The sequence below is a fragment of the Fringilla coelebs genome, assembly GCF_963513975.1.
Source record: "Fringilla coelebs genome assembly, chromosome: 23".
NCBI lineage: Eukaryota > Metazoa > Chordata > Aves > Passeriformes > Fringillidae > Fringilla > Fringilla coelebs.
The window spans coordinates 3,308,856-3,321,553 of NC_140049.1; the positions used below are offsets into that span (position 1 = coordinate 3,308,856).

Here is a 12,698-nt window from a genome sequence, read left to right on the forward strand (position 1 = left end):
CCTATCGAGTGGCAGGGCAGTGGGGAAAGGATGCAGTGACTGTGAAATGTTCCCTGCAGAGCCCTGGAGCTGCACACATGCGAGGCCATGTGAGCTGAGCTCTGGGGGAAACAGAGCTGCCCAGGGCTCTGTGCGCTCAGAGAGAGCCCTGCTGCAGGAAAACAGGGGAATGTTGGTAAAAACCGCTTAGAAACCGTTGGAAAAGGGTCGATAATTGTTAAAAATAATTGTAATAAATGCTGGAATCACTTTAGAACCCCTTGCTTTGGGCCTTTCTCTTTTTTAGAATAAATGCTGGAATCACTTCTAGTACCCCCTTGATTGGGGCCTTTCTCTTTTTTGGAATAAATGCTGAAATCACTTTTATTAAGTAAAATAAATAAATAAATGCTGAAATCACTTTCAGCACCCCTAACTCTGGGCCTTTCTCTTTTTTAGAATAAATGCTGAAATCACTTTTATTAAGTAAAATAAATAAATAAATGCTGAAATAACTTTTACTAAATAAAATAAATAACTAAATGCTGAAATCACTTTTAGCACCCCTAACTTTGGGCCTTTCTCTTTTTTAGAATAAATGCTGAAATCACTTTCAGTACCCCTTGCTTTGGGCCTTTCTTTTATTGTAATAAATGCTGGAATCACTTTTAGCACCCCTAACTTTGGGCCTTTCTCTTTTTTACAATAAATGCTGAAATCACTTTTATCACCCCTAACTCTGGGCCTATCTTTTTTTTATAATAAATGCTGAAATCACTTTCAGTACCCCTTGCTTTGGGCCTTTCTTTTATTATAATAAATACAGAAATCACTCCAGCACCGGGCGTTTTCTCCCATTTTTATCTCATGTTACCCTCCCTGTGCTTCCTGCAGGAGTCAGGCTCATCCCTGTCGCTGTTTCTCCACAGCCCCAGCCTGAACTGTCAGGTTTAATCGATTTTCTGCATTTCCTGGCCATGGCCAGGGCTCCTCTGGGCTCCGGAGCTGTCCCTGGGGACACGGCGGTGCCCTGGTGGAGCTGCCCGTGGAGCTCGGATCTTTCTGGGCTGGTTCTTTCAGGGGGGTTGGATCTCCCCACGGGGCAGGTGAGCTCCTGTGGGTGCTGTTGGGACAGGTATTCCACGGGGGGCAGCAGCTGGTGGCCAAAACTGGGTGTTCTCACACCGAAAATTGGGTGGTTTTACACCAAAGGATGCTCGGCGTGGCTGTAGCAGGGCTGCTCCTTCCTGCTGTGTGGGGAAACACAGCAAGAGTGCCCCTAAAAAAATTCAATTTAGGTTAAAAAGGGCTGTGGGCTGAGACACAGCAGCTCCAGGCTGGGACAGACCGGGAGCTGTGCGAGGAGGAGGAGGAGGAAGAAGAGAAGGAAGTCAGCACAAGCGGAGGTGATCACAGCCATGACACAAAGTGTTGGAGCTGCCCAGCCAGACCCATTTTATGGGAACACTCCCGACTGCAACCAACCCTTGATTTCCCCCACATCTCCCTGAGTGTCTGTGATCACAAAAAAAAAAAAAAAAGAGAAAAAACAGAAAGCAAAATAATTCTAGAAAAAACCTCCCGAAAACCCCCAGCAGTTTTGTCTGCCCTCTGCTCAGCCATTCCGGAAAATGCCCCGAGGCTCTGCTGAGCGAATTCACTCGGAGATCGCAGGGGCGCCTCCGGGGGCACCGAGTTCAACCCCGACCGACCTCAGAGTGGCAAGGGACACTGTGGGCTCAGGGGACACTGTGGGCTCCAGGGACACTTTGGGCTCAAGGGACACTTTGGGCTCAGGGGACACTGTGCTTTGGACTCAAGGGACGCTGTGGGCTCAAGGGACACTTTGGGTTCAAGGGACATTGTGCTTTGGGCTCAAAGGACACTTTGGGCTCAAAGGACACTTTGGGCTCAAGGGACACTTTGGGCCCAGGGGACACTTTGGGCTCAAGGGACACTTTGGGCTCAAGGGACACATTGGGCTCAAGGGACACATTGGGCTCAGGGCACACTTTGGGCTCAAGGGACACTTTGGGTTCAAGGGACACTTTGGGCTCAAGGGACACTTTGGGTTCAAGGGACACTTTGGGCTCACAGGACACTGTGCTTTGGGCTCAAGGGACACTTTGGGCTCAAGGGACACTTTGGGCTCAAAGGACACTTTGGGCTCAGGGGACACTTTGGGCTCAAAGGACACTTTGGGCTCAAGGGACACTTTGGGCTCCAGGGACACTGTGGGCTCAAGGGACACTTTGGGCTCACGGTGCACTTTGGGCTCAAGGGACACTTTGGGCTCAGGGGACACTTTGGGCTCATGGTGCACTTTGGGCTCAAGGGACACTTTGGGCTCAGGGGACACTGTGGGCTCAGGGGACACTTTGGGCTCAGGGGACACTGTGGGCTCAGGGGACACTTTGGGCTCAGGGGACACTGTGGGCTCAGGGGACACTTTGGGCTCAAGGGACACTTTGGGCTCATGGGACACTTTGGGCTCAAGGGACACTTTGGGGTTCAAGGGACACTTTGGGCTCAAGGGACACTTTGGGCTCAGGGGACACTTTGGGCTCAGGGGACACTGTGGGCTCAGGGGACACTTTGGGCTCAGGGAACACTTTGCTTTGGGCTCAAGGGACACTTTGGGTTCAAGGGACACTTTGGGCTCAGGGGACACTGTGGGCTCAAGGGACACTTTTTGCTTTGTGCTCATACGGGTGGAGTGGCCCCAGCCCCATCAGCAGGGAGAGGAAGAGCAGATTTGTCTTTCCAAACAAGCTGTGGGACTGCTGGTAGACGAAACCAGCACTGGGAGAGAAAAGAAACAACGGGAAGGGTTCCACTGATTGATGAATGGAAAAAGAGATTTGATTTTACAAATAAACTTCAGGTTTGCTGAGAAATGAAACTGGGCATTGAACGACGAAAGAAACAATGGGGGAAAACCCCTAAATTCTGTAAGAATTAAAAATGAAAAGGAAGGGTTGTATTTTAGAGGGGAATCTTTTGTATCAGGTGTTTTGGGGAGTCTGAACTTCTCAAGTACCTCAGGAATGGGAAAAGAGAGAAGGGAAATTGGGATAAAAAGGAGGTTGCGTCCTCCAAAAATTTGAGAGACCCCAGGGGAATGCCCCATGGCCTCTCCCTTTATTCAAATAAAGCCAAAGGACTCCTCTGTCTCCTTTTTGGACATCAACCTCTGCTGTTTGTGGATTGATTTTCCTAAGAGCAGCCTCGTTATCCGCCCCCAGCCGCGCCCCCCGTGCCGGGACCACCCATCCCAGCCCGACCCCTCCTCTCTCCCCGCCGGCTGCAGCAGCCGGGCGCTCTCCCTCTGCTCATCCTCCTCCGGAGCCGCGGCTCTCAGGCTCCCGCAGCAATCCCCGGCACGCCGAGGGCTGTAATTTGTGTTTGTGAGGAATGTTCTGCACCAACGAGCAGCTGGTGTGGCACAGGCACCGAGCTCGTGGCTCTGTCCCCTAATTGCTGTCACATTCCTGCCCTTTGCACGGCGCTTTCTCCTCCTGCTTTCTCCGAAGTTCCAGTTTGGGGCCTTCAGCACAATTTGTTGGAGTTTTTTCCCTGGGAATCTCTTTTCCTTTCAGTTTCAAGCTGGATTTAAGGCGCCAGGTGGTCTCGGAGCTGTGGCACGGGAGGGGTGGCAGCACTTGTTGGGAATGACCCAGAAGTGCCTGAGACACCTCCCCCAGGGTGACATCTCCCCTCTAAACGGAGGAGAGGGGTGGATGTGGCAGTCAGAGGCTCGGCAGAGACTGGGATGTGGGAAAACCCCCCACTGGGATGTGGGAAAACCCCCCTGGGATGTGGGAAAAACCCCCTGGGATGTGGGAAAACCTCCCCAGAGTGCAGCCAGCAGCAGGAAGGGAGCGGGACGGGCACTGAGTGAGCGCCCACATGACCGGGTACTCATTGACAGGGCTGAGGGGAGGGCAGGCGGCCACAGCAGCCAGCCTGGGTGGCACACACAGCTCTGGGTGTCACACACAGCCCTGGGTGGCACACACAGCCCTGGGTGTCACACACATAACCCTGGGTGTCACACACAGCCCTGCATGGCACACACAGCTCTGAGTGTCACACACAGCTCTGGGTGTCACACACAGCCCTGGGTGTCACACACAGCCTTGGGTGGCACACACAGCCCTGCATGGCACACACAGCCCTGGGTGTCACACACAGCCCTGCATGGCACACACAGCCCTGCATATCACACCATAACTGTGCATGTCACACATAACCCTGCATGGCACACACAGCCCTGGGTGTCACACACAGCCCTGGGTGTCACACATAACCCTGGATGTCACACACAGCCCTGAATGTCACACACAGCCCTGGGTGTCACACACAGCCCTGGGTGTCACACACAGCCCTACATGTCACACCCAGCCCTGCATGTCACACATAACTCTGAATGTCACACACAGCCCTGGGTGTCACACATAACCCTGGATGTCACACCCAGCCCTGAATGTCACACCCAGCCCTGGATGTCACACCCAGCCCTGCGTGTCACACCCCGCACCCACGTCACCCCTGGTCCCACCTTTGCCGCTCCTCCCTGAGCCCTGCAGAGCCAAGGACGCCAATCCCCATCAGACCCGGGTGACAGACGAGCTGCTCACCCTGTGTCACCAAGGATGGCCTCTCCCCCCTGCTGCAAGGCCACCACGTCCCCGCTGGGTCTCAGTTCTGAGCCCCCCACCTGCTCCGAGAGGGGCAGCCCCAGTTCACAGGGGCTGGTTCAGCTCCTGCTCCCACTGAGGAGCTGCTGTGGTTTCACCCCACTCCCAGGGCACCCCAACATTGCTGAGGGCCTCAGGGGTGCTGCTCTGGACAGGCTGAAGGTACCAGAGGAGATGGATTCTTCTAGAACATCCCTTCCCTCCAAGGGAGCTCGGATTTGCTGCTCCTGCTGCGCCATCTGGGAAGCTCTGCCCCACTCCTCGAGGTGTCTCCCAGCCAGCCTGGCGGTTCTGAGATAAAAACTGAGAGTCAGCAAGTCCAGCGAGACTCCCACATTCGAAAGGAACACGGGGAAAAGGAGCTCTGGCAGCAGCAGAACTGAGGAAGTAAAAATTTGTGTCTCCTGGGCAGGTTTTTTTTTGTGGAATATCCACGTCTGGAAAGAAGACCCTAAATGTTGGATTTTCCCCCACAGAACTTGAGAACCCTTCCATCCTCCTCGCCAGCCCTGCTGTGCCCTCCGTGCTCCCACTCCCCTGTGGAGATGGATTTTGTGCCTTCCCTGCCCTGGTTTCCCCCTGCCCTTCCCCACCACCTTAACCCTCCTGCACATCCCCCAGATTTCGGCGCTAATTACAGCGACTCTGCTGACAGACAGGGCGGCGTGTGCAGGGAAGGCGAGGATTAATATAGCCGAGGATATAAGAAATTAATTACTTTCAGGCAGACAATGTTGGCACCTCCAGTCAGCCTGATTTATTTCCACGGCTGCTCTATTTTTGGCCAACCCAGAATGTTTGGCTAAATATAAGACAACAAGGAGCTGGAATGGGTGGGGGAGCCGCTGCTAAATCCACAACCCCGAGAGGCTGAAACCCCCGCGGCTGCCGGTCCCGGTGTCTCGGGCTGCCCCGGCTCTGCCAGGAGCCTCAAGGAGGAGCAGGAGGAGCCGCAGGAGGGAGCTGGACCGGAGTGCGAGGCGGGGATCGCCGTGCGTGCGTGTTTGTGTGTTTGTGCTCGCCCTGCGCGGCTCCTGCCCGGGCCAGCGGGGCCGAGCGGGCTCCTGCTCGCGGGGCTGCGGCGGGGAGGAGCCAGCGCCGCACGGAGCCGAGCGCCGGCAGCGCTCCCGCACCGCGCCGGGTCCCGCACCGCGCCCGCACCGCGCCCGGCTGCGCTCCGACCGCCCGGGCTGCGCTACCGGCACCGGCTCCGCTCCGATTCCCCCGGCACCGACACCGTTCCAATTCCCCCGACACCGACACCGGCACCGCTCCAACTCGCCCTGCCCGATACCGGCACCGGCTCCGCTCCAGCTCCCCTCTGCTCGGCACCGGAACCGCTCCAGCTCCGCTCTGCTCGGCACCGTCACCGCTCCCACTCCACCGGCACCGGGACCGCTCCAACCCTTTTCCTGCTCGGCACCGACAGCTTTCCAGCTCTCCCGTGCTCCGGCACCGCTCCAACCCTCTCCTGCTCCGGTACCGGTTCCAGCATCCGCTCCGGTGCCGGCCCCGCTCCGGCCGCTCTCCGGTGCCGGCCCCGCTCCGGCCGCTCTCCGGTGCCGGCCCCGCTCCGGCCGCTCTCCGGTGCCGGCCCCGCTCCAGCCGCTCTCCGGTGCCGGCCCCGCTCCGCTCGCAGCCCGGCCCCGTTCCCGGAGCGGCCCCGCGGCTCCCGCAGCACCGCCCCTGCTCTGCCCCGCAGGAAGGAGGAAGGGACACGGCAGGAGGGAGAACGACCTGCTCGGCGGCCGGTGAGTGCCGGGGTGACCGTGCCGCGGGCCGGGGACCCTGCCCGTCCCCCGAGATCCTCCGGGGGTCCTGTTCGCCCCCCCCAGCGCCTCCGGGGGTCACCGCCGTGCCTTTGGGACTGGCGGGGCGCAAAGTGCGAGGGGAGGGGAGAGTTGGAGGTAGGGAGAGGGAGGGCTCAGCTCGGTACGGATTTGTACCTTGGTGCTCCCTGGTGAGGGAGATTCCTGCGCGTGTTTGGTCCTAAATCTGTTTCAGGGAGCCCAGGTCAAGCCCAGTGTTGGATTTTGACGGGCATCCCTGGGTGGGTCCCGCTGTGAGGGGCCTGGGGGGATTCCTGGAGTGTGGAAGCGCCCGGGGGTGACACCCAGGGTCTGTCGGGTGGGAGGGAGCCCTGCCCCGGGCTGGCAGCTCGGCATTCCCCTGGCGCTGCAGTTTTTGGCGGCTGTCACAATCAGCTGCATCTCTCCAGCGCTGCCTGTTGCTGTGACAAGTTCCCGGGGGTGTGCCCCAGAATGTGTCCCCCTCTTTGTTCCCAGAAGCCCCTTGAGAGCTGCCCTCCGTGCCAGGCCAGCCTGAAAAGCTTTAACAGCCCCGTCTCTGGGTGAAAACAACCCGGGCTGAGCGTGTTGGCACAATGGTGGCATCAGCTCTGAGAGGAAGAAAGAATCAGGGTCAGGCCTGGGGCTGCTGGCGCTGGGTTTTGTGCTGTGCATCAAGGACAGCAGCGGTGCAATGTGATGTGTGCTGGGCTTGGAGATGGTGCCTGAAGGGGGAAAAGCTTTGAACAAGCATCAGGCAGAAAGCTGGAGCCTCTGGATGAGGTTTGTGAAAGGGCAAGAGGCGTCAAACAGGGCCCTGCGAGGAGCTGGGATTTATTAATTCCCTCCTCGGCGGTGTGGGGTGGATTTGGGGTGTGGATCTGGGATGTAGCGACACGTGGGGCTGAGATGAGGTCAGTGCAAGCAGAGTCCTGTTCTCCACCAGGCTGTGACAGCGCCTGTGGGGCAGGGGAGGGGTCGGGAAAAGCAGTTCCCATGGTCCTGAAGAGATTCCCTCCAGGAATCTGGCCGCTGGGTAATGGACATGGTGTCAGCAGGCACACAGGGGTGGCACGGAAATCTCAGTGCATTGTGGTGTGGAGCATCCTTTCCTCCCTAGGAAAAAGTGGGAGGGGATGTCCAAGAATCCCAGAAGGAAGAGGCTGGAATAGGAGAGCACCTGGCTCGTCCCATCCACGGAACTTTCTCAGTGTGTGAGGCACCCCGCTCAGAGTTTGCTGATTTTCAGGCTCTCTGTCACAATCTCTCTCTGCCAGAAGATTTCTGAGCAAGTTTTGGTGTCCGTGCTCCAGGCAGGGCTCACAGATTTGTTCCCAAGTTCCCAGGCTTACTCACTCACGCTGGAAAATATCAGTACCACGTCCAAATGGGAGCAGTTAATAAATGAGTAGTGGAACAACCTCGCCAGAAATCCTGGGAGTTCCTCCTCTCTCATCCTGCTGGGAGGAAGAGAGAAAAAATTACAACTAATCAGGGCTCTGGAGATCTCCCCCTGTCCGTGGCCTTGCCAGGGATTCTGCCTGGCCTTGGCCACGTCACCGCCGTGTCCCCACGTCCGAGTTCCCCATCTGGAACTCCCGACCTTGCTTTGTTCTCAGGGCTTTGCTCCCTGAGCTCTGCAGAGCTCTGGGGTGCTGGCAGGGATGGGGAGCACTGAATCCTCATCTCCCTGCCGTGGAGGCCCCTCTCACTGAGGCAGCTCTTTGTGCAGCCCTGAATGGACCCTTCAGAGAGGCTGTGCTGGTGACAGAGTGACAGAGTGACAGAGTGACAGAGGGAAGGGATGGTGTCACACTCTGCTAGTCACAGGTGGCTGATGTGCAGTTGGCTGCTTTTTATTGGCCTCCAAACGAGCTGCTTTAAATCTTGAGCTGCTGCCTCTCATGTACATTCCTTGCCAGTGTCACTTGTCCCCTGGGGACAGGCTGGGGTGCAGAGGGTGCTGCAGGGGACAGTCAGTGTCACTTGTCCCCTGGGGACAGGCTGGGGTGCTGCAGGGGATGGCCAGTGTCACTTGTCCCCTGGGGACAGGCTGGGGTGCTGCAGGGGATGGCCAGTGTCACTTGTCCCCTGGGGACAGGCTGGGGTGCAGAGGGTGCTGCAGGGCACAGCCAGTGTCACTTGTCCCCCAGGGACAGGCTGGAGTACCGAGGGTGCTACAGGGGATGGCCAGTGTCACTTGTCCCCTGGGGACAGGCTGGGGTGCTGCAGGGCACAGTCAGTGTCACTTGTCCCCCAGGGACAGGCTGGGGACAGTTTTTGCCTTCCCAGAGCAGGCAGATGAGAGCAGCTGCATTTTGCACAGGGGTAAAGCACAGGGGCAAAATGGCTCAGGGTGCTGCAGGGAGCTCTGCTGAGTTTTGATCTCCCAAATCCATGAGGATCCTTCCGTTCTCCCTGTCCCACCACCTGGTCAGGTGTCCACGTGAATTAAAATATCCACGTTGCAGTTTCTACTGAGGCCATCATCCCCTTGGTCTGGCCTTCTGGAGGGAAATGAATGTTTGGTCAATGCCTGTAAACCCTGGGACATTCCTCTGGCTTCCACAGAGCTGAGGTTTGGGCCAGGAGGGCTGAGAATCTCCAGAAAAGCTGGGATCTGTTTGTTTGGAGTCATGGCCAAGAAGAGTAAGAGTTTCCAAAAGGGCTTAGGCTCAGTAGGAGCCTCCCAGATTCTCCTTCCATCCTCAGGGAAATTGAGGCAGGACAGGGGAGCAGGACAGGGGAGCAGGACAGGGGAGCTCAGCTCAGCTCAGAGCAGATCCCAAGCCTGGAGTGAGTTCTGCTGTGTAATCCATGTGCTGACATCCCAAAAGCTCAGCTGGGCTGGGCTGGGTTTGCCTCTGTGCAGGCAGGGAAGCGCTGAGAGGGCTCTGTTGGAGAAGGGCCTTTGCTGGCAGTGAACCCTGTCCAGGCAGAGCTTTGCCCTGCTGGCTTTGCTCCCCTCTCAATCCACTGGCTCCTGCTGTTTGTCCAGGAAACCCGATGGCAGGAAGCAGCCTGTTGATGGACGTGGCCCAGATCCCAATCTGGTGAACAATTAACTTTGCTCAGTGCTCTGTAATCAGCCCCAGCATCTTTTGCCCTCTCCCCATCTCCAGCCCAGCCGCGTTTTGCCCGCAGCCAGCGCTGCTCGTCTGCTGCTTGTTTGCTCAGTCGCTCCCAATCTCTGGCTCCCATCTCCTGTCTGGCTGGAAGAGAAACTGGAAAGTGCTGCAGGATGATTTTGGAGGCAGGGAGCAGCATGAGGAGCCCTGGCAGAGGGCTGGGGTTCATCTGTGCTGCTGCCACCGCTGCCACCTCTCATCTGTCTGCTCGTCCTTCACCTCCCTCCCTCCACACAGCTCCTCCCAGCCCCCTCCTCAGAGCTTCCCTTTCCTCCTGCCTTTCCCTGCTCTTTTAGGGATGAGCTCCAGGCCACCACAGGATTTTCCCAGGTGCATTCCCCACTGGGAATTGCCCACATCTCTTCCTGATCCCTGCTGGGAACCTGGGCATTCCTTCCTGCACCTGAGCAGCAGCTCTCGGTGCAGAGGGCAGCTCCAGGGGGAGGCAGGACTTGTGGGGATGCAGCTCAGGAGCAGGAGGATGCTCCAGGTGGAGGCAGGACCATGGGGATGCAGCTCAGGAGCAGGATGCTGCTCCAGGTGGAGGCAGGACTATGGGGATGCAGCTCAGGAGCAGGAGGATGCTCCAGGTGGAGGCAGGACTTGCAGGGATGTAGCTCAGGAAGCAGGAGGATGCTCCAGGTGGAGGTAGGACTGTGGGGATGCAGCTCAGGAAGGAGGAGGATGCTCCAGGACTGTGGGGATGCAGCTCAGGAGCAGGAGGATGCTCCAGGACTGTGGGGATGCAGCTCAGGAGCACAAGGATGCTCCAGGTGGAGGCAGGACCTGCAGGGATGCAGCTCAGGAAGGAGGAGGATGCTCCAGGACTGTGGGGATGCAGCTCAGGAGCAGGAGGATGCTCAGGACCATGGGGATGCAGCTCAGAAGCACAAGGATGCTCCAGGACTGTGGGATGCAGCTCAGGAAGCAGGAGGATGCTCCAGGACTGTGGGGATGCAGCTCAGGAGCAAGAGGATGCTCCAGGTGGAGGCAGAACCTGTGGGGATGCAGCTCAGGAGCAGAAGGATGCTCCAGGACTGTGGGGATGCATCTCAGGAGCAAGAGGATGCTCCAGGTGGAGGCAGAACCTGTGGGGATGCAGCTCAGGAGCAGAAGGATGCTCCAGGACTGTGGGGATGCAGCTCAGAAAGTAGGAGGGTGCTCCAGGTGGAGGCAGGACCTGCAAGGATGCAGCTCAGGAGCAGGAGGATGCTCCAGGCACTCGCTCCAGTGAGCTGGATCCCGCTGCCAGCACCAGCAATTCCACCTTTGGCTGTGGGTTTTGTTCCCATTTTCTGCAGTCCCTGCCCCCCCCGGGGTGCTGGGGGCAGAAATAACTTGGGAGGTGCTCAGAGAGGGGAGTTTGAGCTGCTGGATGCAAGGATTGCTGCATTTTGGGATCCAGGAGCAGCTCAGATGGGGCATTTCGGGGATCTCAGCTGGGTTTGCTCCCCTTCCCTCTCCCTGTGGGGGTTCAAAGCAGGGACAATGCCTCGTTTGTCACCGTCACCCCTCCATCCCTGCCACTGCCACAACAAAAATCACAAACTGAGTGGCAAATTCCCAATCCAGAGCTGTCAGAGCTCGGTCCCTGTCACCTCTGCTGGGACACCTGGATCACCTGAGCTGCTGCTGAGAGGCAGAGAGGGGGAAAAGAGGAGGGAGCGGGGTTGGAATCGCTGCCCTTCCCTGAGTGCCTGGGAAGGGAGAGCTCCAGTGGGCAGCTGGAAGGGTGCTGCTAATGAGGACACTCCAATTAGTGGCATTTTCAGTTCATTATTTTGTTAGCTTTTAGGTTTTTTTATGTTTTCCCTTTGTAATTTTATTGGTGACACCCAAACGTGCCCCCCTTGCACCGCCCTCGTCATTTTCATTATCAGTGGGAAACTGAGGCACGGAGTTTATTCCTGGGGTTGGGAAAATCCCAACTGGCAGCTCAGGATCTCAAACCTGAGACCTGAAACTCTCTCCAGGATGTGTTGGTCTGAATCAAACAGCTCCTGTCTCGCTGTGCTCTGGTGTTTATTAATTTAATTCATCTTTTGGGCACCTTTTCAGTGTTTTTTATTATTGAACCCTCTCCATGAACCCTCTCCCTCTGTTTTTTCCCCAATCCTTGAAATCCTCAGCCATTTCCTTTAAAACAACCCAAATTTTCCCAGCTGGACTGGGGCTGGGCACTGGCTTTGAGCAGTTTTGTGCGATGATTTTGCCTTGAATCATTCCATTTAAAAGGAGAGGCTGCTGAAGCCGACCAGAAACACCAAAACCCCCAAAGAAATCAAAATGTGACTTTTTTGGGAAGCAGGGAAACATTCCCAGCGTTCCTTTTATTTCTGCTCTTTTTATTTTTATTTTATTGGTTTATTTTCTATTTAATTATTCAGTGCTGGTCACTCAGGGGTTGAGATTCCTGATCCTGGTGGGATTTATCCTCAAAACACCCCCAGCTTTTCCCTCTCTCCTGTTGCTCCCAGCACTTCCCACTCTCGGAGCCATGGCTTTTTTTAGTTGCTAAATCTGACAAGGTTTGTGAGCAGGAGCCTCGATTCTGCACTCGGGAACACACACAGGAATATAAATTTCAGCACTTTGGGGCTTTTTCTCCCTGAATTCCAGCATGGAACATCACCTGGAGCTTGGATTTATGCCATCTGTGACTGGAATTATTGGGTGGAAAACCTTTTAGGCTGGTGGTTTATGGAGCAAATGTAGATCCAGAGGGACCTTCAGGAGACCTCAGGAATTGAGGATCCAGCCCTGATCCTGTAAACAACAGAACCAAGGAGATGTTCTTGGTGTGTCTGGGGATTCTGAGGAGGAGGAGGAGGAGGCAGAACTGGAGGGTTTGGTTATACCCAGCCTGGTTTGTGTCTGGTACAAATTCAAAAGTGAGGAGAGTCTCTGTGTGCCCAGAGTGAACTGAATAAATCAGCCCAACACCACCCCACACCCTGCCCGCCGCATCCTCTGCTGAGCAGGGGCTCCCAAAGTGCCTGGGGAGAGCAGGAGCAGCAGGAGCTGCCCCACTGCTGCCCCATCAGTGCCCCATCAGTGTCCCATCAGTGCCCCATCACTGTCCCATTTCTGTCCCATTATTAGCT

At 56.6% G+C, this 12,698-nt stretch overlaps 1 protein-coding gene across 1 annotated transcript in view; it reads left to right on the forward strand.

Moving 5' to 3' along the window:
* Positions 1-5,677: 5,677 nt before the first annotated feature.
* The window catches only part of CDK18 (cyclin dependent kinase 18), a 35,616-nt gene continuing 28,595 nt past the window's right edge, over positions 5,678-12,698 (forward strand). Inside the window, exon 1 of the mRNA XM_084220730.1 lies at positions 5,678-6,430. The gene's annotated coding sequence lies outside the window, so the exon portion shown is untranslated. The remainder of the gene's footprint in view (positions 6,431-12,698) is intronic.